Source organism: Ictidomys tridecemlineatus, unplaced genomic scaffold (assembly GCF_052094955.1).
Source record: "Ictidomys tridecemlineatus isolate mIctTri1 unplaced genomic scaffold, mIctTri1.hap1 Scaffold_161, whole genome shotgun sequence".
Classification (NCBI taxonomy): domain Eukaryota; kingdom Metazoa; phylum Chordata; class Mammalia; order Rodentia; family Sciuridae; genus Ictidomys; species Ictidomys tridecemlineatus.
In genome coordinates this window covers 561,983-586,353 of record NW_027521410.1, presented here as the reverse complement: position 1 = coordinate 586,353, position 24,371 = coordinate 561,983, and the positions used below count along the sequence as shown (strand labels likewise).

General features: G+C 35.3%; 1 long non-coding RNA gene across 1 annotated transcript in view; it reads right to left on the bottom strand.

The window, feature by feature from the left end:
* Positions 1-23,678, bottom strand: part of LOC144372764 (uncharacterized) — a 29,261-nt gene extending 5,583 nt beyond the window's left edge. The window contains exon 1 of the long non-coding RNA XR_013432659.1: positions 23,388-23,678. This is a non-coding gene — a long non-coding RNA (uncharacterized LOC144372764). The remainder of the gene's footprint in view (positions 1-23,387) is intronic.
* Between the last annotated feature and the right edge of the window lie 693 nt (positions 23,679-24,371).

Below are 24,371 nucleotides of genomic sequence, written 5' to 3'. Positions count from 1 at the left end.
GGTTCCATCCTCAGCACCATACAAAAATAAAACAAATAAAATAAAGGCATTCTATCCATCACAACTTAAAAAAGAAATTACATTCACAGAAGCACATGTGTCCTCTTTCACTGTTGTGAAAAATTGAATTAATACTTTAATATTTTGCTTGTCTGTTAATCAGAAGAAAAAGGTGAGTTAATATTAATGGAATAACATTTATTATAAAAATTAGACATCCACTTCACATCAGAAATGGTTGCTTATTCCCAAGTCCTCAAGATATGTTCTAGGTATTGGACGTGGAACAAGCTTAAATAGGGGATTATGGACTAGAAAGATCAGCATATATCTACTTGGAGCTCCTTTCCGAGACTAATCATATAAAAACTCACTCTTGCTCACCTTAAAATTTGCTTATTTTCCAAATGTCTTTGTCAATATCATGCACAAAACTGACACTCACTGAAAATTTGCTAAGACACTCATACATAATATGCAGATACATTTGAATATGCTCAATATAACACTGTTGAGATGTTTCACTACTGCTTTAACCTCATTTTTCAGTACTCATCTATTTGGGTCTTTTATATTCTCTTGGTTCACTTTTAATAGTTTATATGTGTCCAGAAATTTGTCCATTTTCTCTAGATTTTCCACTTTATTGTTATATAATTTTTCAAAATAATTCCTAATGATTCTATGAATGTCAGTGGTATATGTTGTAATGTTCCCTTTTTCATCTCCTATTATATATAGGTATACATTTGGTAAGTTTAGTTTTAGTTTTTTAGTTTAGGCTTGTTTTTTTTAAGAGAGAGAAAGATAAAAGAGAGAGAGAATTTTTTAATATTTATTTTTCAGTTTTCGGCAGACACAACATCTTTATTTTATTTTTATGTGGTGCTGAGGATCGAACCCAGTGCCTCACACATTCAAGGCAAGAGCTCTACTACTGAACCACAACCCCAACCCCTATTTGTATTATTTTAAAGATATTTTATTTCATTTATTTCTGTCCTGATCTTTAGTATTTCTTTTCTTCTGCTGATTTTGAGTTTAAATCTTAAAATGCATCATTAGTTTATTTATTTGAGATTTCTCTATTTTATTAATGTAGGCACTCATAGCTATAAACTTCCCTTAATACGGCTTTTGCTATTTTATGGATTCAGGTATGTTGTGTTTCCATTTTGATTAATTTCATGAATTTAAAAGATTTCCCCTGAATTTTCCAATTACTCCCTCCCTGATCATTGAAAAGTATGTAATCATTATCCAAGTATTTGCATTAGTTCTGTAGTTTCTCTTTCAATAACATTTTTAGTTTCATTCCATAATGATCTGACAAGATGCAGAAAATTTTTTAAAAATTTGAATTGGTTAATACTTGTTTTATATTTTAGAATGTGACCTATTTGGAAAAGAAGTTCTGTATGATTAGGAAAAGAATATACATTCTGTAGCTGTTGAGTGTAATATTCTGTAGATGTAATATTCAGGTACATTTGATAGGTAGTGTAATTTAAAAGTGAAACCTCTTTGTTTATTTTCTTGTCTAGATGATCAATCTATTGGTGAGAGTGGGTATTGGAGTCAACTACTATTATTATATGGAGTCTACCTCTCGCTTTTTGTCCAATAGTGTTTGTTTTATAAAATTGGGTTCTCCAACATTTAGTGTTATATTTGTCACATTTCCTTGATGAATTCCTTTCTTTATTAATATGGCTGTGATGGTTTTGTTTCTTCTGATTTTGGTTTAAAGCCTGTTGTGTCAGGTATGATTATAGTACTCCTTTTTGCTTTTGGATTCCATTTCTTGGAATACCACTTTCCCCTCTTCTCACCTCTGTGTATGTGTTTGCTGGTGAGGAGTTTCTTGCATGCAGCATATTCTTAGGTCATGTTTTAAAATCCATTCCCCAGTCTGCATTTTTTAATTAGATTAAAAACCAGGGGCTGAGGATTATGGTTCAGCGGTAGAGTGCTCACCTAGCACGTGCAAGGATGGGTTCGATCCTCAGCACCACATAAAAATAAATAAAATAAAGATATTGTGTCCAACTACAATTAAAAAATATTTAAAAAAATAACAATTAAAATATTTTAAAAAGTAGATTAATTAGATTAAGACCATTTGGATTCAGTATTATTGTTGAAAAGCATATACTTGTTTCTGTCATTTAGTTATTTTATTTTCTGGTAGTTTTGAATATTCTGGCTTTTTTCCTCTCTTATTCATCTTGGAAGTTTGATGGCTTTTTGTATTAATAATGTTTGCTACTTCTCTAATTCTTACTTGCTTATCTACCATTCTAGATAAGATTTGTTCTTTCCCATGTTCTCATGATGGTATTTATCCTTCCTACTATTCTGGATGTAGGATTCTTTTAAGTATCTACTAATAATGCTTATTTAGTGGTAATGAATTTCTCTAGTTTTTGATTTTTAAGGAAGGTCTTCATTCACCTTCAATTCTGAAGCATGAACTTTGCTGGGTCTAGCAATCCAGGTTGGCATTTAATCTCTTTCAGTACTTGAAACAAATCATTCAAACACTGGGCTTTAGAGATTCTGCTGAGAAGTCTGCTGTTATAATGATAAGTTTGTCTTTTGTCCCCATTTATTTATTTATTTATTTAGCAGTAAAAATAGAGTGCCCAGGGGTGCCCATCAATGACCTATATCCCCAACCCTTTATATATTTTTATTTTTAGACAGGGTCTCCTGTAAGTTGCTCAGGCTGGACTTGAACTTCTGGTCCTCCTGCTCAGTCCTCACATAGTTGGGATTACAGGTGTATGCCAATATGGGCAATGATTTGCCTTTCAGTGTGACTCAGCACTTCACATTTATAGATTTTTTTTTCTGTTTGAATCCCAGATCTAACCCATGTTAAACAAGTGCTCTATCACTGAGCTATTCACCCTCAGCCCATTTCTCTCTGGCATTTTTCAATATTCTTTCTTTGTTCTGTACTTCTGGCAGTTTAACTATAAAATATTGTTGCGGAGAAGTTCTCTTATGGTCATGTTTATGTGGGGTCCTAAATGCCTCCTGTACCTGGATGTCTGTCTTTCTCAAGATCTGGGAAATTTTCTAATATGGTTTCACTGAATGAGTTTTCTGTGTCTTCAACCTGTGTCTCTTCTCTCTTGTCTATTCTAATCATGTGCGTGTCTGGTATTTTAATGGTGTTCCAGAAATTTTATATGTTCTGTTCTTTCTTATTTTTATTTATTAATGTATGGATATGGTACTTCCTCAACCTTGTCCTCAAGTTCTGATATTTTTTCTTCCACTGATCCAGTCTGTTGGTGAGGCCTTCAATGAAGTTTTTAATTTGACTTATTGAGCTTTTCATGTCCAAGATTGCTGTTTTGTTCTTTTTCAAAATATCTCTTTATTGAATTCCTCTTCACATTCCAAATTGTCTTCCTTAATTCATTCAGCTATTCAATGTATTCTCTTGGAAGTCGTTGAAGTTTTTAAAAATTGTTCATTTGAATTCTTTGTCATTTCATTGACTTTGGCGTCTTTGGAATCAGTTACTAGAGAACCTTGAACTTTACAGGTGCCATGTTGCCTTGTGTTTTCATACTTTTTATGTTTCTGTGTTGAGATTTGCTGATTTATTGGGATGGATATCTCTTCCATTTTTATATGAAAGCTTTCTTTATAAGCAGCATTCTCATATTGCCCTGGAATATGAATTTGCTGTGTAGTGCTGACTTAATTCCAATTGGACTTCATAGCATAGTTGCTCTGTTGCTTCTTTGGCTTTAATTAGTGAATTTTGATGCAGTGCATAACTTCATTGGAGCCTGAGGGACTCACTTTCTCTATAGGTCTTGCATAAGTGGAGTCCTTCTGGTAGTTCAGGCAGATGTGGTATGCTCCGAAAAATATGTGGGTACACCTGTGTGGTTACTCCTTCAGTCTTGTCAGCAATGTGGGCAGTCTGACAGGTTGTGAGGGCAACCTATGCTGAGGTCCCTCCTTGATGTGGTATTCACAACCATTGTGTTCTTTTTCTCTGCTGTGACTGAAGTCAGTGAATGTCTAGGAGTAGGATTTCATGACCCAGCCATGCCTCAGGGACAGACCATTACTGGCATATGGAATAATTTCTCTAAGCTGGGCCGGGCATGTAGCTCAGCAGTAGTGCTCACACTTAATGTGCTCAAGGTGCTGGGTTGGATACCCAAGACTGCATAGAAGAAGAAAACAAACAATAATAAAAACAAACCAAAACAAAAAACAGAGAAAGGAATAAAGTAAAATCCCAATAAAAACAATCACAACACAACAACAACAACAAAGAAGGGGAAATAATATAGAATAAACTAAAAAGTTAAAAAAATAATAAAAAGTAAAATTAATTTAAAAAGAGAGCAACCAAGGAAAAAAGAAAATAATTAAGGAGACAAAGGAGTAGAAAAACTACATATGTAGATAAGTATGTGTAAATATCTAATTCATATACATATGTATATGAAAGATATACATATTATATAAAATGCAATTTTTATATCATGTATGTGTCTATATAAAGTAAAATTAATTTAAAAACAGAGTAAAAAGGAAGAATTAAATATAAGGAGAATAAAAGAAAAAAAAAAATATATATATATATAAACAAACACACACACACATAAAAAAAAAACAGTAAAAACAAAAATAGGATTAATGGAGAGTAAAAAATGTCCTCTCCATCATGCTGGATTATGAAGGCAAGACTGGTTGTTTTAGACCTGTGCTTTTCAGAAGTTTTTTCCATGTCTTCTTAGGCTATCACCCCTTCAAGAAGCAAACTCTGGGGATTACTCAAGCTTCTTGGCTTTGTGGTGCTTGTCAGTTAACTAAATGAAGTGGTCTGTTGCTGAAGTCAGTTGGAATAACCGAGTTGCCTTGCATTCCAGAATGAACTAGGGTGGAACTCAGAGCTCTGGAGGAGAGGATTTAGTCTGTAATTATTTAGACTGTGCACTCCAAGTGTGCTGCAGATACTGATATTGCAGCATGCCGCTAACCTAGTGTGGAGTATGGAACTCATCTGGCATAAGTGCCCTCTGTACCGTGCACTTATAAGGCAGGGCTGTTTTGGGGATTTGCAATGTGTCAAGAACTCTGACACCTTTTGTGCTGCACCCATTGAGGGTAGGTAGAGGTTAGAGAATCACAACTATCTGTGCTAGGGGTTGGCAGCTGGCCCCATGCAATCAACTGCCCATGATTCTGCTGTTCTGAGACTTAGCTCCCATGCAAAATCATATGTTGACTATTCCTTACCTTAGACTCCTTCAGCTGGCTTCCTGAACTGCCAGTTTTAATGTGGAAGCATCTTCAGTTCCCTTACATGTCACAGTCCAGTTGGCCAAGGCACATAGTTCTCAGCAGCTTTGCATCAGAGGCTCTCCCCAAGTCCAAACTGACTCTGGAGGCAGCTGCCTCCATTAAGTCAGTGTAGTATTACTTCCGTGAAGCACTAGAGGCTGGAAAATGCAGGACTCTATGACTCTCAGAACAGCAAGTCAGACAGGACTTTCTCAAGAAAGTTCCGTGAGAATACACTGCTAAGTGTAGTAAACTTGTCTAGAGCAGACTGGTATGACGATGATCCCAGTTTGACTGCCTGTTTAAACTGTATTTCTGCAAATAGTTGATTGATTCCCGTTCTAGTGGTGCTCATTGGAACTGTCCCTCTTCTACCTCAGTCCCCAACCTCTGCAACACTGCCTTCTATTCTGGGAAACTGCACCACCCTCTGTTCCATTATCCAAAGGCCTTGGGTTTCTCCAAGTCTCTGTCCACTATTGAAGTTCAGTGTTCTCCCACAGTCATGACTTTTATGAGCAGCTGCTCTCCAGGTGCTTTGATCCTATCCCCCAGAAAGTAGGTGAGTACTGGGTGCCTCTAAACACCATCTTCAAAGATTCATGTGGATGGACTTTTTTCTTTGTACAAAAACCAATTCTATTTGTGCTTTATGTACTCAACATGGGCCTTGATTATTTAATAAGGAAAACAAAACTAACTGTTTAGTAGATTAATTCTAAAAATGTCTCAATATGAAAATCTATGCTGGATAAATACTAGAAGATAGGCTTACCAGGCACTTTATCCACAACCCCTTTGACCAACAAATATGACATATCAAAGCCTTTGATTTCCTACATGACTTATCAGACAGATCAATAATTTAGGTTGTGGTAGAGAAATAAATCAAGGGAAATTAAAAAAAAACATAACATCATGAACTTTGAAACTGAAATTGGGTAGATCTATATTCAAATCCAAAACTATTACTAAAATTCTGAAAGACCTCAGTTAAATGTACTTACCTAATATGTTTGTACCTGTTGTTTCAGTCATAAAATTGAGTTAAATAATGATAAATGTTTAATGGGTGTAATTGATACACAGTAATTGTCACAGAATAGAGGGGGAAGGAATAAATGTGAATTTTAATTGTGATAAAATTTGATACCTTAGAATGGTAGACCAAATCTAATGGAATAATATATGAAAGAAATACATATAAGTCTTGGAAATTTGACCTAAATAAATCAATCTTCAAAATTACAATAGAGAAAAGATGCGATCTTGTGGCAGAAAAAAAAAAAACCTGTCAAGAAAATTTACTTGATAGTAATGAGACTTACAAATCAATAACAATTTTTGTCTGGCAAGAAAACTAATACAACCTTGTCTGTATTGATAAAACAGAGAAAGTTCCTTTGCTCTCCTCTCAATTCACAGGTGTGTTTTTTTCTTTTTCCTTTTTTAAAAAATTCTTTTTTTAAAATTCATTCTTCTTAGATACACATGACAGTAGAGTGTATTTTAACATATTATACATACGTGGAGTATAACTTCCCGTTGTTCCACAACAATGATATGAAATTAATTGGTTGTGTATTCATAGATGAATATAGGAAAGTTATGTTCGATTCATTCTACTGTCTTCTTACTTGGAGTGTTTTTAAGTCAGGACAGGATGTTGGTTGAATTAAAAAGATTCCATATAGTAAGCAACAGAAAGAAGGAAGGATGTATAACAGTTGAGGCAGAAAAGATGTAAATGAATCCTTACTATTTTCAGGTATGAAAGATACGGAAGGAAAATTAGACATCCATATTATTAAGAAAGAATGAACTAGGGTCAGTGAGTTGAACCCAGAACAGATTTGGTTCAAGACAATAAAGACTTTTCTCAATAGCTGTTAAAAATGGAATGACTTGATTTGGGCAACAGACCTTTTGCTTAACTGGCACTGGGAAGAATGGACTTGACAGTGGGTGGGATGATTGCAATGGGTCCAAATATTTACTGGAAATATCAATAAATTGTAATTTTGGAAGCTTCCAATGTTAAGATTTAGGGATTAAATGTGTTCCACAGTATCAGGTGACCTAAAATTTGGGACTACCCTATTAACTAAACTAAACCTATACAGCATTAAATTCAGAAAATCAAAAGCATTTTTACATCTGTTTGCACTACAGTGAATTCTTACTGATTTACTTACTGAATTGCTTACAGTGAATTCTTACTGATGTTTTTAGGGACCTAGTCTGATGACTAACAAACATTATTACATCTATTTATATAAAGAATATCTTGTTTAAAAGTAGGCAAAAAGGGAGGTTTCAAACTTATTGCAAAGATGCTTCCATTAATGGAAAAAGAATCTGCATATTTTTCATTCTTTCATTGAAACCTCAAGATTCAATTTGCTAGCCTGCCTTCTTATTACATTGTCCAGTATAATTTCTCTCTTTTTTTTTCTGTTATTACTCCATGGTAAAATAGTCTGACTCCTCATTTTGCTACCTACTAGCTATGAGACCTCAATAACATCTCTCAAGTCTTACTTTCCTCCTATGTAAAATTTGGAAGCCCTCATGCATCTCTCAATGCTGTAAAGATTAAATCAGAAAACACAGAAATTGTGAAACCATGTTACTGGCTTCATCAATATGAATTCTCCCAACCCACTTATCCTAGAAGATGCTTTCGGTGATATTTCTGACATTGAATGGAACTAGTGGGATTGTCAACTAGAAGAATGAATGGCTAGAAGGCCTTGTCTTCTACAGCATTGCAAAGCAAGGCTGCATTTGTCAAATGGAACTGGCATGAGTCGGACTTCTAGATGGTTGAAAGCAGATTGTAAATTATTAATCATTAAATAATAATTCAGTAAAAGCATTTCTATGGGGTATTTATATAATATGGTTCAGGCACCATGCTTTTCAGTGAGCTATCTTAATACAGCACTAAAGACTGAAAAACATAGAAAGATTAATAGTTAATCTGTCTATTAGAAGGCCTTTCTAAAAAATTGAATAGCTAAAGTAAGTTTTTGGCAATAAATGCATCATATTCAACTCAGGCTAGGACTCTAACAAATTATAGTTATACTAATAATTTAAATTGCTGATTGAATTGGAAATGATTTATTTTGGGTACAAATTAAAAGTTGAACCTGCAAAATATGGGGTGAATTATCAAAGAAAAACTATTTTCCCTAAATTTCAAATTCAAATATGACCCAACATTCATTATAATGTATTGACAATTGAATTATGACCACTCTTGCTGAATGACTACCAGTTTTGAGGCACCAGACTACACGTTTCTCATTACATCACCCTTATGATTGCCATTTCACAGATGTGGAGACATAACTTGATCAGTGTCATAAGTTCTCCATCATTGTGTAGCTGCTTAGGTGGTGGAGATGAATGCTAATCATGTTGCATTTAAATCTAAATTTGTATACATTTAAATTATACCACAAAAAATCCATGCAAACTTAAAATTTTTAAGGCAAGACTAAACAATTGATACTTCAGTGTGGATCCTTTAGAAATGTCCACTTGGCCACCAACTTTTATTGCTAAGTAGTTGTCAGGTTAATGTCAGCTGGAAATGGCTAGAAACTTTAAGCAAATGTTACCAATGTCAAATATTTCACATTTTGTAAAACTGAAGATCAGGAAGCATAGGCAACATTAATTTGGAAATGACAATATACTGCCTAACCTGGTAACCCTTTATTATTATTATTATTATTATTATTATTATTATTATTATTATTATTTCAATGATGAGGATCAAACTCAGAACTTTACATATGCTAGTCAATCACTCTACCATTGAGCTATGTCCCCATGCTATAACCCACTGAATAAATTTAGGGAATTTGTTATTTCATGGGTCATTGTAGGAGAGCTCCTGCAATGGAAGTGAAAAAGTGAGCCAGATAATACAGAAAATTATTAATCTCTCATGAATTTAAGATATGATCACATTTCTTCAGCTAAACCAATCAAATGCATACACTGAAGATTTTAAATTTGAACCTGGAGATATAATGTAAGAGGGGCAATAGACAATCCATTTTTGCAAAACAAACAGAAGCTCCAGTAGCAACTTTTGGCAACTTCAGTGACAATTGTAGCAATGGAGTCAGTGGCAGTGCCCAAGTGCTGCATATTTGGCAGTTTGAGGCTGAGTTATTATTAATGTCTCAGCCATTTGAAAATGACTGAGGTCTTGGCTATTAGTCTTAAACTTAATTCTTTCGTGAACTTAAGACTATTCAAAGTTGGCTTTTAATCTACCATATGGTTTTATTTTCCCATGCTGATTTTGTTATTGTCATTAAGCATAACTTGAACTATCAGTATATATAATATAGAATCTACAAAAACATTAAATGTTTTGTCTAAATTATAGTGGAAAATAGAGGTTTTTAATAACTGATGCAAGAAAGTTTGTGGAAAATGCTCCCCCCTTAACCCCAAGTATTTTACAGTTAGGGTGGGCATTCTATTTCTGTCAGTTATTTTAAAACAATTTTAGTCACTACCAGTGGCATTCTCTCTCTTCCTTACTTCAATTTCCATAAAGGGTTTGGATCATGATACAAAGTACAAATGGATTTGGTTTTGCTTTTCTTTTATTGCTTTTTGAAATTTGAGCATTCTCTGTCTTCTGGTTATGCTGACAGTGAGGGTTTTATTTGCTTTATTTTTTGTACTCCATTGTTCGGGGAGCATATATAGGAGGATTCATAATTGTGTAATTCCTATTAACCCTGGCTCCATATACTTTTCTTATCCAGGTAAATGCTAGAAGACTCTATTACCCAAATGAAAAATGAAATTTAAATAAAAAAATAAAAAATAAAACTTATAAAAGAAAGCATAAGGGCTGGGGATGTGGCTCAAGTGGCAGCGCGCTTGCCTGGCATGCGTGGGGCGCTGGGTTCGATCCTCAGCACCACATAAAAATAAAATAAAGATGTTGTGTTCACTGAAAACTAATAAATAAATATTAAAAATTCTCTCTCTCTTTAAAAAAAAGCATAAATAAACTTATGAATAATAATTCAAGATGAAAGTACTGTTTGAATATGGAAAGTGCTAGTGAGGCCATATTCTAAAGATATTCTAGTTAGCATTTCTGGCAAATTGATATAACAGTTCCAGAAGAAAATCTGGCACTAACCCTTTACATTGAAATGTGTAGACTTTTCCCTAGTAAGTTGAGTAAAAGGTACTTACCACTTAGGTAAACATGTCAAACAATTTATATGGACAAGATGTTTCATGGTAGTGTAATTTTAAGAAGAGAAGAAGTCAATATGTACATCTGGTGTAATCATTAAAAAATGTATGGTGTATCCTTACTAATGACTACTATTAATTTTTATGCATCTGTAGCCAAATCAATTTTTAAGGTGTATGCATATAGAAGTATTTAAAAATAGGAACATGTATTAACTAAGAAATGATGTACTTTCTAATATCCTTATATTAAAAAACCCTAATAGTTAATTCCCAATTCTGTCTATCTATTTATCTATCTATGTCATGAGTAATGATAGTCTATCACATCTGTCTTATATGACTGACTGTAATTCATATAGAGAATTTCATTATTGGAGAAATACTCATTCCGTGATTTATAACTATCTTATTATTAAAATATTAAAATATCCTAGTTGTTATCCTATAGTTTTGTTACCATTGGGGAAAAACAGGTAAAGGAACAAGGGATCTCTCCTTATTATATATTACAATTGCATGAATATTTAAAACTGTTTCAGTAAATATCAATAATTATAAAAATGCATAATTAGAGGGATGCAGAGATGGAGATATGATAAATTATCTAAAAATTATAGTTGAAGATTCTAATTATTGATGCAGAGTCCTATCAAAAAATTTTTATATTTTTATATGTTTTATATATTTATATCTGATGATAAATATTCGGGAAAAAATGTTTAGTTCTGGAGCTAGATTTTCTAGATTTCAGTGTGGTAATTTCTTTGACTTTAGTCCTTAAACTCAATTTTCTCAACTATAGAATGGAATAGCAAGAATAACTACCTCTTAGAGTAATATAATTATGAATGAGTTAAGAAATATATACCCAGCCATATGGCGGCCTGTACTTGTAATCCCAGAAGCTCAGTAGGCTGAGACAGGAGGATCACAAGTTCAAAGTCAGCCTCAGCAATTTAGTGAGGCCCTAAGCAACTTAGCAAGACCCTGTCTCACAATACAAAATAACAAAAGGCTAGAGAGGTGACTCAGTGGCTAAGTACCCCTCGGTTCAATCCCCAGTATAAAAAAACTAAATAAATAAAAAAGCACCTAGAAAAATATATAAATATAACTTCAGTAAATATGAGTTATCATTGTTCCTAATACTTTAAAGCACTAAAGCTTAACCATCTTTTAAATTGAAATAATTGTATAATTTATTGGAATTTAAACAAGGAATATGCAGAATACAATTTATTTTTTACTCATAGCTCAAAAAATAACAAGAATCAGTTATAATGATTATATATAATACTGTGGCTTTCTGAAGTAGGTTTTAAAATTCCAAGTTCTTTATATATTTTTTTACATTTTCTTGTTTTATTTGTATCTCTCTTCATCAGACTTTTAGATTTCATCTATTACTTTCAAGTTGTTTGCTTGTATTTCCTCCTCTAACAATTGTCTACAACTATGTTTAAGCACCCTTATAATAGGCTTTGAGTGGCAACCCACCATGTCCAATGGAAAAAATCCACCATGCTACAAAAGTCTTAAATATCTAGAAGCCTCCTTGCTCCTATCCTCTGCCCTACTCAATGTGTCATTCATTTTTCTCTTGTCCTGAGACCCAGCTTGAACTGTTGATATTGGTGGATGATGACTCCTGGGAATTGAAAGTATAGCATAATTCTCTGTAGATTCCCAGAGTCTAGTCAGGTTTATAAGGATCTGGTGTTTGTTTTGTTTGTTTTGTTTTTTGTTTGTTTGTTTTCAGACTATAAGAATAATACAAGACATATCACAATTTTACTTAATAACTTCCACTCCCAAGGGAAAGAGCTAATTCTATGTGGGAAGACTAAAAGGCAGCCAGCTGAACAGACCTAACATCTGGTAGAAAATGGTCATGTAATTCTGGTGCAAACACAAGCTCCAATCTCAAAACTTGCCTCCTCTATTGTATAACTGGTTGATACTCTTGGGATTATTCTTGTATTTGCATCTCTTTAGCATGCTATCACTTCATTACAACTTTTTATTACCCCAAGACCATTTTGTTTTCCATTTTAAATGACTTTTCATTTATATATCTTTGGAATCTCTTAGTGCAAATTTTGGCCAAGATTCCTAAATATATCTGCCTGAGGTAAGATAAACCTACTCTGGATCCCTGTTCTGTGATTTTGCTGGCTCCAGCTTTCCAGATTGCTTAACTCTATCTTCCTTACTTTCCTCATTCTAATTTCTCTCAGATTCCTTGGAAACTGCTGGAATATGCTTGCTCTCTTTTGAAAAATGTATAAACAAGCAAGTCTCTCTATAATATAATCATATTCACTATTTTTTAATTTTTATTTCAGATATATTAAAGTGAACTCCAATTTTTCTTTAAATGACTGCTCCTGCAGTTTGAGATATCCCTATCTGGCAATAAGTTTATCCATTGTGTAATCATTTTTTATGTATTTTTAAATTATTGATTCACACCTACTATTTATACATATATATATTTATACGTATAATATGAAAATTTGATTCAGTCTGTACTGGGTGTTATATTTTTTTACATTCATTTGTGGAACATATAGTTATTAAGTGCTAAGCATGATATTAGACAATAGTGCTGTAAGTATTAATGAAATAAAATGACTAAATTTAAGAACAATCTGAAACAGATTTGTGAATAAATTAGAATAAAGTTTCAACCTTATTCATTTCTGAAAATGATTAAATCTTCACGAGGAGCAGAGACTGAAATTAAAATTATCCAAACACTGGTGGATTCTTCAGACTGTCATTGTCCTATAGCTCAAGAACAATCAATTAATGTCTATCTTCTTCTGGACGGGAGAAAAGATGTTAAGCTTTAGGATGACACAGTCAGTGGACATAATAGGATTAAAAGAACACAAACTGTGCCAGATAACCAAGCCAAATCCTCCTACCTGCATCTGACTCCAATTTACAAGTGCAATGAGTGTAACAAGAGCTTAGTGGCAGCTAAAATGCCAGGAAGGGGTGAAGATTAGTGGTGAAAAGATCCTCTCAAGGGCCTCCTGACCCAATAAGAAATGCCACCAGAAAGGGGGTTTATCAAGAATACAGAGCAAAGCTTGTTCAGCCTTAGATGTTCCCACTTGAATTTTCCAAGACAACAAAGGTCTTTGGTTCCTTACTAGTCACCCAGAGAAAGTGATCCAACCCAATATTCTAAAACACTCAGTTTCCCCAATTTTCCCAGATGTTCTCAATGCATCCACTGTTTTGTGAACTCATCCTCTAGGATTTCCGAATTATCCCTTGTTACTCCATTAATATGAGCAAGTTGTGAAGGAGCCAGTATTGTCCTAGAATTCTATGTGTAGTGGACCCAGTCTATTACATCCTTGACCAAAAATTCCTGGCTAGTGGGCCATATTAGGGATCAACAAGTGAAAGAAAAGTGCCTTCTGTCACTTCCCAGAGGAATATAAAGGAGGCTCTCTCATGGGATTAGAATCTAAAATTTGCTCTTGATCTTAAAGTACTTAGTATAACTAGTCATCCTGAGATAGAAGACCTGAATTCTATTTCTATTTTTAAATTTCAGAGCTTTTACTATCTCTGAAACTCTGGGGAAACTGTCAGAACCAGCTGACCTCCCTTAATGTCCACTTCATCTGTGAGTACATTGCTAGATTTCCTTGAAACTCTATTATTGCTCAGCTTCTCAGCAATGGAGTTAAGCTCATAGATCCATAAATTGTATCCTAAATCTGTGACCAACAGAAGAGTTTTGAAACAGTTGTCACGTAAGTCCAAACAAAAATCGCTAATACCTACTTTGGGTCTGTGTTAGCTTAGATGGACATAAAACTTCACCAAGGTACTAGACTTGGGAAGAAGACTAGATGTGTTTGTGTCAAATCTGTAGCTCATGAATTCTGAAGCCTTTGAGAAGACAAAAAGGCTAAATGATGATGTACGCTTATCAACACCTATCTACACCTTTGTACTGAGAGCTGTAGAGAGAGAAACTTCTCTCTCCATATAGATGGTATAGATCAAACTAGCACTTGTCTGTACATTAGAAATCTCCTGGGGCTTATATTGAAAACCTAGGAGCCCATGGTCCAACCCAGATAACTTCAGAATATCTTAGGTTGCAGTTCCTTGAGATGACTCTGATGAAGGCTGGCAGGCTGAAGAAACTTAACGGAGAGCCAGGCACATATTTATAATCCCTGCAGCTCAAGAGGCTGAGGCAGGAGGACTGCAAATTTAAAGCCAGCCCCAGTAATTTAGCTGGGCTCTAAATAACATAGGGAGACTCTGTCTCAAAATAAAAGAGTAAAAAGGGCTGGAAATGTGACTCATTGGTTAAGTGCCCCTGGGTTCAATTTCTGGTGCCATAAAAAGAACCCCCAACCCTACTGGCTGATAATTACACTTCATCCAACTACCTTTACGAAGCAATAAGACATCTTTGTGCATTTTTTTCTTCTCATTTGATATCCTGAGTATGAGGATAAATGAAACAACAGCAAAAAAAAAAAAGATAGTGGATCTATATAGAATAATATGCCAAATGCCAAATAGAAAGCATAAATCAGAGTTGCTGAGGCAAACACCTGCCTAACAATATTCCATAACAGAAGATCCCTATTCTCTTCATCTCTTTGGGTACCTAAGCTCTTTCCCCTCAGCTCGCCTGTAAAAGGGATGCCAGATGTCATCTTTCCTGCTCCCACTTCCAGTGGCTTCCCCTGTTCCTTTAATGTGATTCCTGCCTGTAATTCAGCCAGACTGTGGAGACAGATTCTCCTCATGTAGGATGTGGGCACCCAGCACTCACAGCTTCTTTGTGCCCATTTTTTCCTATCTACGAGAATAGAAACTGTAGCATCTGAAGAATCAATGTACATGCTTTCTGGGAACTGGAAAGAGAAGAGAAAACAAATGCTAGATTAGCTCTGCCAGAGAGAATTTGGAAATTGTGATATATCCTCTGAGTGTGCGCCTCTCTCTCTCTCTCTCTCTCTCTCTCTCTCTCTCTCTCTCTCTCTCTCTCTCTCTCATCTATCTGATGAATTCAAGAAAAATCAGGCTAGCAGACAAGAATATAAATCATAGAGCAAGGTAAGTTAAGAATAAAGAAAACTGAAACAAAAAATTAGGACAGTTAATCCCTAGACTAAGGATAATATCCTAAAATCCAATTTCAAGAGGGCATAGAATAGCAAATAAGGAGAAAACAACTTCTCACATAGTTTTCAAGGTATTTTGAAACAATTGTACACTGCATCAGACATGAACAGTGTACCAAGCCTACTGCACTAATGACATTCAAATAACTGCTTTAAAAAAAAAGATAATAGTAAGACCGATGAAATAAGTTAACTTGGGACTAAATGTAGCATTTATGTAAGTGAAAGATATAAAGGAAATACAATCATTAAACAGAATCTATATTGTTGATAATGTAGGAATCACACCTTATGACCAATTTGGTCATTTAGTAACCAATTTAAATTAGACTATTTTGGGATGGAGCTCACTGCATTTAGTATTATGGCTTGGAATTCACTTATCCAACATTGCACAATGACTCACAGCTAAATTCTCTGAGGCAAAACCTTTTGCCCTTAAAGCACTCTTAACTAGAATTCCTTTTCCCCACAGGGATTAGATCTCAAATGATATTAAATGCAATGCTCTACTTTTTTTCTTTTATAGGAGGCTTAAAAAATATACTCATTGACTTCTAGGAAGCAGAAGCCTGTGAGGAAATATGACTGAAGATAATGAAATTCTGAATGGTAAGGATAAAATTAGCATACTCAATAATTTTAATACTAAAACTCTATAGAGGGATAATACAGATTAACCTCAATGGATATGACCTTCTGCAGATTGGTCCATGGAGGTAACAGGCACCCTCATACAGTTCATGTAAGAGTGCAATTTGGTAGGTTTCTTCTTCTTAAGGGAAATTTGTCAATACTTTCTTAGCTTTATGTACCCTGACCCCAAAATTAAACTGCCTTATGAAAATTTTTTCAGAACTTGGAGAAGTCATATCTGTAAGTATGTTTATAACACACTTTTAGCTCAACAGAGAGAAACAAAGTGCACAGTATAAAGGAATAATGCAATTAACACTTGGATGTTGCTATCATAGACTGACTACTAGTCAGTAATAAAGAGAAGACATAGACACATCTGTGCTCGTATGGAAAGATTTGCAAACCAATTATTAAGTGAAAAATGTAAAGTTGAGAACAAACTGTGTCACTTGTTTCTGGGTAAATTTTAGAAACTATTTTATTTTATTTTTTTGGTACCTAGGGGTGCTTTACCACTGAGCTACATTTACAGTTCTTTTTATTTATTTATTTTTATTTTGAGACAGGGGCTCAGTAAGTTGCTGAGGACCTTGCTAAATTGCTGGACTTGAACTTGTGGTGTTCCTGTCACAACCTCCCAAGTTGTTGGGATTACAGGCATACACCACCATTTCAGGCAAAACTGTTTATTTTTAAATTGACAATATTGTATGCTTTTATTGTGTACAGCATGATGTTTTCAAATATATATACTCTGCAGAACTAGTAACAAATGCATTAACTCAAATAGCTATTTTTGTGGTGATAGCATGTAATATATACACTCATTTACTTTTTTCAAGAAGTCAGGTCATTAACTATAGTCAGCTTATTGTCCAGTAGACGTCTTGAAATTTATTCCTGTCTAACTGTAGTACTTTGTGCCTAATATTTTCTGCTCTTGAAGTAAATAAACTATTATATTTTTGGAAAGAGACTAAACAGTTGTAGGGAATTCTGCTGCTTCCCAGTTAACATTTCCATACTGCTTGGTCACAACTCAAAATGCAAATGTATTTTCAAAAACTAGAAATGAAAAGTTTGCACCCTGAAGTTTTGAGGAAAAATGACAGTTTGACTTAAATGGCACTGATTCACTTGGGATTTTGTATCCGTATGAACAAGTGTTCTTTAAATTTCCCCTCATCCTCTATCAGCTTGGCTTTCTGCTTTTGGAAAGCATTATTTTTCCACTTGGATTGGTTACTTCCATTCTGGCTTTGACTACCTAATACCGAGTGTTTTACTTGTCCTTGGTAGACAGATTATCTGGCCTACATTAGATGACTTTTGCCACTTTGCCCTGGATCTAGAATCTTCCTGAAGCTATGTCTGGGTCTCTGGCCAAGACATTTTGGCTGTAGGTCTTATTCTTCAATTAATGATTAGAATCCACTCATTTTTAACTCAACTCCTTCACTCTGAAAATTTCAGCCAACTCATTCCTAGAATATGTTATTTTGAGGAATAAAATTGAAAATAATCAACTTTCTCAAAAACAAGTATAAATTATCAGCTTTAAAATTTGTATTTGCCCTTTAGTTGATAAATAGTAATTGTTTATATTTATGAGGTACAGTGTTACATTTGATATATGCATACTTTATAAAATAACTGAATCAAACTGATTAATTATATTATTTCTTTGTGTGAAAATACTTAAAACATATTGTTTTAGCAATTCTGAAACATACACTATATTATTGTTAACTATAGTTCTCATGCTGTCCAAATCAGTAAAATGTTCCTCCGCCTAACTGAAACTGTACATTTTGATTACATCATTTCCTCTTTCCCCATCCATTTCCCCACCCCATCTTCTGGGCACCACCATTCTATTCCCAAACTATGAGTTTAACTATTTTTGATTATACTTATAAATGAGATCATGTAGCACAGTAGGCCCTCTGTTGCCATGGGTTTGCAACTGTAGATTCAACTAACAATGGATCAAAACCATTTAGATCATAGACATAAATGCTAATAAGACTTAGCAAATATTGACAGAGGTAAGTGAAATATGCTGGATGAGGATCATACCTCAGATCTCGGCAATTGCAGCCTCAGTGCCCTAGAAAACAACATCAGCTTTGTAGATTTTTACTTTGTAGACTTTTACTTTGAACTGTGTGCCATCCTGACAGCAGAACAGCTGTTTACCAATGTCCTTGATTTGTATTGATTAAATAAAGAAACTATTTCACAGTCATTAAAAAAAATTTTTGGAGAAATCCTGCATCTGTATTGAGCATGAACAGACAATTTCTTATCATTATTTCCTAAACAATACAACGTGTCAGCTATTTACACATATTTACATTATATTAAGTATTATAAGTAATTTTAGAGATAATTTTAAAGTATATAGGAGGATATACATAAATCATATACAAATAGTACATCATTTTATATAAGACTTGAGAATCTGCAGATTTTGGCATCCACAGGGGATCCAAGAACCCACTGCCTAAATACCAAGGAGTAGCTACATTTTTTCTATGCCTGACAAATTTCATTTAGCATAAAGTCATCTATGTTGTTCATTTATGTTGTCAAAAATAGTGTATGTTCAAAAGAATGAATATCCATATGTTTAGGATATATCTGTACTACCATGTTTATTATAGCATTATTTATAATAGCCAACATATGGAAGGAACACAAATGTCCATCAAGGACGATTGCATAAAGAAAATGTGATATATGTATACAATGGCATAATACCCAGTCTTAAAAAAGAACAAAAGTCTGTCATGTGCATTGTCATTTTGTTTTTAACAATATCAATCCAGAATTTCTTCTGAATTGAAAAAAAAAAAACAAGGGAAATAGTTCAATAAACAAATGAGTACCAGTAAAAATTCAAAGGTGCAAGTCCCATCTTTTCCCAAATACATAAATTGCCTTTTGAAGACTGAATCCCCCTGCCCCAAAGCTTCATAAATTTAGATTCTAATGAAGCTTTATTAAAATAACCAGGAGCTGAGGTCTTTGCTGATGTCTCTTTTCCAGGGAGGAGGACTGCAGTCACACACAATCCAATTCCAATGGGCACTGTCAACGTTCACTAAAAGACTAGATATAAGACAAACTCCTGAGAACAGTACCTGATCTCAAATTCAATTATGAAATAGCATCCAAGGAAAGCTCAGTGGAAGTTTGAATGCTTGGAGACATAGCATAGGTAGAGTCTCTGTGGAGGATGAGTCTCCCCGGGGTGAACTCTGATGACTAGCCAGAAAAAGGAGGCAGGGAAGAGCTCCAGGAACAAGAAGGAAAGCTGCTCTGGCTTAAAACATGTTCATTTAAACTTCCCTATGAAAGCAGCATGGTTCCATAGAAGGATCTTCTGCTTCTACAGATGTGAGGAAAATGTCTCTTTGTGCTTGCCCAGTCTACCAAAACAAGCCAGAATCTTTTCAGAACCATTCCTATGGCCCTACTCAGTCAGACCCTTGACAAGAACAATCTGGCCACAGGCCATTTAAGAGCTCAAAAGGGAGGAATGTACTCTTGTCTTTGCTAGAGTAATACAAAGGAGATCCTGTTATGAATGCAACTTGTTTACTCACTAGGAACCCTGAGACCTTTTGGTCTACAGTTTTAGATGCCACTGGATCTACGAAATTCTTTTTTGTTTGTTTGTTCCTTTAAATTCCAGAATTGGCACATTTACTAGAACCCTAGAGGCCTGTTGGAACTATATACCTCTGCTCCTGATAACTATGAAATTATCTGCTTTTCTCATCTCCCCTGCCCATAAAAGCTACTCTAGATTTTCAAATGTGGAAACAAACATAATATAGATCCATGTCCTTTTCAAATAGGAGAGCAATTAGAGAGGAGTTTTGAAATATACTGAGGTAAGCATGAGTTAGTTTTTATTTCATTATAAGTTCGACAAAAATTTATATATATATATATTAGAATATAAAAGAATATATATATATATATATATATATATATATATATATATATATATATACATCTCCTTCCCTAGGGCTCAAGGGCCTAGGGGAGAAAGTAAATTTGGATGAGAGCCAAAGTTCTAGCTTGTAATCAGGTGCTTAGACCATGAAGGCTCTGGAAGAACTTAAGAGAGTAAGAGACTGGTGGACTAGAAGGCTCACCCTAACATTTAAAGCAGAAGGGATGGAATATTTCACTGAGCACAGTATATTCAACCAGAGACTGTGGCCCCTAGACCCCTATCATCTGAGGTTCTAGTTTAAAGTCTGATATCCTATCTTAATCCTAATCTCAGACATTCAATTTACAATTTTCTTTCTGAGACCCTCCTTTCAGCTTTTCTACCAAGGTCTTTGAGCTGTCCACAGAGTTAGCTATTCTCAGCCAGCTTCAGGTTGAGTCAGTTAAGTTAGAAATACTTTGAAGACAATAGGGTTATCTATTTTCTAGGATATTAGGTTGGAGTATAGCAAAATGGAGACTGGTTTATTAAAGAAAGCATTTTAAACAAATGTATGGAAACCAGGATCTTAAAAGAGTCAAGAGATGTGTCCCAAATAAAAAATATCTCCACAAATGCACAGATGAAAACATTCCCTCAAAGGTTCACTCTTTCTATGTCGCAGAGATGAGACCTCAAAGCCCAAGCTAACACAAAAGAAGAGAACCACGTTAGGGAAAAATGAGATCTGTTTCTACAATCGAGTCACATATGATGACAGGTAACAGTGCACTCCTGGTAGCCAGTGGCAGTAGGTAGGGTTTACAAATGTCCTTCTCAACTGACCAATACTGAGAGTGGCTAGCGGAAATAATTAGAATCAGATTCTAATTATTCTATTTCAAAAATTATTCTATTTCAAAAAATAGAATCAGATTCTCAGAAATTAAGAAAGTCTATATTACACTAATCCTTGCATCATAAGCTTTCAAGAGTCTCAGGTGGTAGGTAGAGAGTTGCAGATCTGTCTCTGAGTACCCTGGTTGCAATACACATGCAACCGTGTATCCGGATGCTTCTTCCCTAAATAGGAGATTGAACAAAATACCATTGTTTTAATTTCTAGTATGCTTAGATTTGAAATCATCCTACTTAGGTAAAATAGTAAGCATGTGTATCAACTATCCTACCAAATTCTTTACACTACAAAGCATTTTGGGAACAGAATGACCGGTTTCTAACAATTTCATTCTTCTAGGTCTACAATGGAGACTAGTATGTAGCAATAGGTTTAGGGGTCTGAACTTGTCCTTGCCCCTTTACCAGAGCCTGTGTCCAATGTCAGATCCTTCTACTATCACTTAAACATATCCACAGAGGAAAAGGGTGCTCATAATACCTCTTACTTGAGTGCAAAATTTTAATGAGTTCTATAGTCAAGAGTATTTATGCCTAAACACTGATTTATTAATTTATGGGCCAAACAAAGATAGCAATATCCAATATACTTGATGATTTCATTCCTAGGAAGCAACATCACATACTTAAAATATAATTTTAAATTAAAAAGAGAATGAGAGTAAAGCATATTTATAGAATATTTAAAAGTATGTAAGGATAAAAAAGCCTAACCAAAGCACACTCTTTTGCAAGAAAAAAAGGCTTACAGTTTGGAACATGCTTATAACTGTACAAATGGCAAATGACAGTTCTGAGTTTCACTTCCTCTAGTCATTCAAGAGAGGGCAATTGAAAAACCTTTTCTTTTCATATTGTACTAGATTTTGAGAACTGGAATGATAAAGTTGATAAAAAACATAAAATGTTCCCTATATAAGCAACAGTTCTATAAAATTTTACTTTCATAAAACTCTTCATGTAATTGCTGTCAATTAGTTCTTAGTAGAACTTTTTGATGTGTCATTTATAAATCAGGTAAATAAATCTTAATCAAATTCAGTAATTTGCTTCTTTTGTACAAAAATGGAGATCAAGTTTTATAATTCTAAATCCCAAAGATTTTCTCATTGAATTTACAGTTCTATTGTTAATTAGACAACTTCATCAAATTACTTCTTGTAGGTAATATCTTTCTTACCTGTAAAGGCAGCAACTGGATTATTGTATTTTAATCGGGGCTAGTCTTAGCAGGTACAGGGCCTGTAGCTCTATCTATTAGAGGGCCCAGTTTCCTTCTAAATTTACCACAAACCATTCTCTTGAATGATTTCTTGGGTGAGAGGAAATCCTTTTGTGTTCCACAAAAAGGAACACCCAAATTTCCTCCTATTTCAAAATATTTTCCTGGCCAATATCCAAACTTCAGTCCAATATTTCCAGGAATGAAAGTGGTCCATCAGTGGATAATTCCACATGGATTCAGCATCTATTCTGCTTTGTCCAGTGTCCCAAGTGCTGGAGGTAACCCATAACCAGAGTCACTTCTGGTTACAGTGTACATCAACTCTCTTCCCACAAAAAGCAAAACCTCCAGAAGATATGCATCTTCCTGATGTATGCAGTGCAAAAGCAAAGAAACAAACACAACACAAACCAAAAACATGCTGTTGAACACAACAAAACCAAAATGCCCAGTTGTTCAAGCATTTTCAATCACATTTATGCGTCTCCTTTTATACTGATGATTTTTTTCTGTGGAAAATACTAATCTTTAATTTACTAAGATACATAGAATAAGGAGACTGGATTCCTTAGAAGTATTTCATTCCATTTCTACTATCAGGGTGTCATGTAATATAAAAGCCATTGCCATAGAAGGTGTCTAGAAATTGTACACTAACAGTGCCTTGGTTTCAGAAGCTTACCTGTTGGGAAGAGACAACTAACCACACATACAGTGCAGAGCAAACACCCACAGACCTCTAGTGCTCTTGGAGTCCCTGGCTCTCTTAATTCGTGGCCAAAATCTTGATCTCAGTTCTGTTGGAGACCCCACGCATTGTATGGAGTGGGCAGCCAGGGTGGGTGGGAAAAAGCTGGCAGCAGATACAGCTATCACCATCTTCAGACTGGACACCATAGCAAAAAAAATCACTTACTTGCGACCCAGGGACAGGTCTCCACCAGCACCCGTGGGAACCCTGTGAAGCAAGGTTCCCTGGAGGCCTTTCCTTCTCTTGGGTTTGTGTCTTCACCAATCTCTGGTCTCCTCAGCTCTGGTTGCTTAGGAGGTGTTGCTAGCCTGGCGTCTGTCCTCACTAGCTGCTGCCCCTTCAGGGCCAGGATGGCTCAGCAGTAAACCGGTCCCAATGAATTGCTAGCTAGAAACCAAATCGACCTGGGCGGCTCCCCAGCCACTGATCCAGAGACCCCTCCTGCCCAGATGCCCAGTGGAGCCGCGCCTACCAGCAGCTGCTTGGAAGCTGTTTTTGTCTCCTTTCCACGCCTCCTCCCCTCTCTAGGCCACGCCACTCTCTCCCCCGCCCGCATCCCCAGGCCAGTGCACAACTTCAGAATCCAGATTGGGCGTGGGCGGGGTGATATTGACAGAGATTGGCTGCAGAGGCAATAGCAGCAGCAGCTGTGGCTTTTGCACCAGCTGCTGGGGAGGGAGGTAGCAGAGGAGAGAGGACTGGGGATAAGAGAGGGAGGGGGGCGACAACCTGCAGGGCATGATGGAATGGAGTGGCTGGAGAAAGAGAGAGGAGAGGAAGAGCAGAACAGAGCTCAATTTTGTGTTTTTGGGGGAAAGGGGGAGGGAGAGGAGTAGGAGAGGAAGAGAGAAACTCAGGTTCATTTCTTCTTGTTGCTTTCCCCTCGCCTTGTCTAGCTGTCCAGATAGAGCCTACAAGGGTAATAGTCTCTCAGCTTCCCAATCTGCATATCCGGAGTCTATGATGTTGCTGTTGTGTGTATGTTGTGTGTAGCGGTTTGGGAAAGAGTTGCTGAAAACTACTATAATTTTCTTGCTGTATATGTCTTTCCACATCTGGTGATCTGGAATACGAGGTACAGATGAAAAATAACTCATAGTGGAGAACACTGAGTTGCTACAGTGAAGTTTGGAGGTAAAGGGCAGAAGT